Source organism: Cylas formicarius, unplaced genomic scaffold, assembly GCF_029955315.1.
Source record: "Cylas formicarius isolate icCylForm1 unplaced genomic scaffold, icCylForm1.1 PGA_scaffold_12__32_contigs__length_19106922, whole genome shotgun sequence".
Classification (NCBI taxonomy): Eukaryota; Metazoa; Arthropoda; class Insecta; order Coleoptera; family Brentidae; genus Cylas; species Cylas formicarius.
In genome coordinates, this window is record NW_026844225.1 from 5,762,124 (window position 1) to 5,764,766 (window position 2,643).

The 2,643-nt window shown below is 50.9% G+C and overlaps 1 non-coding gene across 1 annotated transcript; it reads left to right on the top strand.

Annotated features, from left to right (window-relative positions):
* Positions 1 to 457: 457 nt before the first annotated feature.
* Positions 458 to 2,388, top strand: LOC132695896 (small subunit ribosomal RNA). The gene has a single exon (XR_009617905.1). It is a non-coding gene; the product is annotated as a small subunit ribosomal RNA (ribosomal RNA).
* The last annotated feature ends 255 nt before the right edge of the window (positions 2,389 to 2,643 follow it).

Consider the following 2,643-nt stretch of genomic DNA (forward strand, 5'->3'; position numbering starts at 1 on the left):
TCCGGAACGTTTCTTTCGAGAAATCTCGTGTCGCTTTCAATCTAGCGAAGAGTGATCGAGAGAATGTCCGAAAATTTCCGTCGATCGACGTTCGTTGCCCGAGGCACATCGGTTCGACGCGCGCCGCATTTTAAAGCTTATTATGCGCGCGCGAGTCGGATTGTTTGATCGCGCACTCACGTCGTCTCGATATTTATTACCAACAAAAAAAAATTGGACGGATCGCGTCCGAATAATAATAATAACGAGTGTGGCGTCGGGAACGGTTCATTTCCGTACTCGCACGCTATCACCGCCACACAAAGTGGTCGCGTCTGTTTCTATTTAAAAATAAAATAAACGCGTTTCGCGCGCGTAATTATTATTTTTAAAAAAGAGACTGTTTGTTGTCGTACCGCGCCCGATCGTCGTCATCCGTGGCGGCGGCGGCGGCGGCGCGCTCGACACGTAGAACAGCTCCCTGGTTGATCCTGCCAGTAGTCATATGCTTGTCTCAAAGATTAAGCCATGCATGTTTCAGTACAAGCCAAATTAAGGTGAAACCGCGAAAGGCTCATTAAATCAGTTATGGTTCCTTAGATCGTACCCACAATTACTTGGATAACTGTGGTAATTCTAGAGCTAATACATGCAAACAGAGGTCCGACCGGAGACGGAAGGAGTGCTTTTATTAGATCAAAACCAATCGGTGGCGGGTTCGCGCCCGACATCGTTCAACTTGGTGACTCTGAATAACTTTACGCTGATCGCACGGTCTCGCACCGGCGACGCATCTTTCAAATGTCTGCCTTATCAACTGTCGATGGTAGGTTCTGCGCCTACCATGGTCGTAACGGGTAACGGGGAATCAGGGTTCGATTCCGGAGAGGGAGCCTGAGAAACGGCTACCATATCCAAGGAGGGCAGCAGGCGCGCAAATTACCCACTCCCGGCACGGGGAGGTAGTGACGAAAAATAACGATACGGGACTCATCCGAGGCCCCGTAATCGGAATGAGTACACTCTAAACCCTTTAACGAGGATCAATTGGAGGGCAAGTCTGGTGCCAGCAGCCGCGGTAATTCCAGCTCCAATAGCGTATATTAAAGTTGTTGCGGTTAAAAAGCTCGTAGTCGAATTTGTGTCTCGCGCCGCCGGTTCATCGTCCGCGGTGTTAACTGGCGTGCCGCGAGACGTCCTGCCGGTGGACTTAGCCCGTTCACGCGGGCGGTCCAACTCAATCCTGCCGCGGTGCTCTTCATTGAGTGTCGAGGTGGGCCGGCACGTTTACTTTGAACAAATTAGAGTGCTTAAAGCAGGCTAAAACTTCGCCTGAATACTGTGTGCATGGAATAATGGAATAGGACCTCGGTTCTATTTTGTTGGTTTTCGGAACCCCGAGGTAATGATTAATAGGAACGGATGGGGGCATTCGTATTGCGACGTTAGAGGTGAAATTCTTGGATCGTCGCAAGACGGACAGAAGCGAAAGCATTTGCCAAAAACGTTTTCATTGATCAAGAACGAAAGTTAGAGGTTCGAAGGCGATCAGATACCGCCCTAGTTCTAACTGTAAACTATGCCAGCTAGCGATCCGCCGACGTTCCTCCGATGACTCGGCGGGCAGCTTCCGGGAAACCAAAGCTTTTGGGTTCCGGGGGAAGTATGGTTGCAAAGCTGAAACTTAAAGGAATTGACGGAAGGGCACCACCAGGAGTGGAGCCTGCGGCTTAATTTGACTCAACACGGGAAACCTCACCAGGCCCGGACACCGGAAGGATTGACAGATTGAGAGCTCTTTCTTGATTCGGTGGGTGGTGGTGCATGGCCGTTCTTAGTTGGTGGAGCGATTTGTCTGGTTAATTCCGATAACGAACGAGACTCTAGCCTGCTAACTAGGCGTATTTAGACATCTCAAAGGCCGGCCGGCTCGGGGTTCGCCCCGTTGTCGCGCGCGGTTTTTACTGTCTGCGTACAAACAATTCTTCTTAGAGGGACAGGCGGCTTCTAGCCGCACGAGATTGAGCAATAACAGGTCTGTGATGCCCTTAGATGTTCTGGGCCGCACGCGCGCTACACTGAAGGAATCAGCGTGTCCTCCCTGGCCGAGAGGCCCGGGTAACCCGCTGAACCTCCTTCGTGCTAGGGATTGGGGCTTGCAATTGTTCCCCATGAACGAGGAATTCCCAGTAAGCGCGAGTCATAAGCTCGCGTTGATTACGTCCCTGCCCTTTGTACACACCGCCCGTCGCTACTACCGATTGAATGATTTAGTGAGGTCTTCGGACCGATACGCCGATGGCGTTTCGGCGTCGTCGATGTGTCCGGGAAGTTGACCAAACTTGATCATTTAGAGGAAGTAAAAGTCGTAACAAGGTTTCCGTAGGTGAACCTGCGGAAGGATCATTAAAGTGATAATAAAAATTACACAGTTTGTCTTTATTTAGTCGAACGAATTTTTGTCGCTGACGCTCGGTCGAAAATATCTCGCGTCGATCTTTAAGTCGGCCGCGATTAAATTCGACGACTACGACGACCACTCGACCACCGTAAAAAAGGGGAGAGAGGAGTAGGAGTAGGAGGAGCGCCGACAAAATTCCGGGTACCTAGACGGAACTCGAAGCGCGAAACCTAGTTTCGCGCTCGCCGTCGACAAGGTGTCAA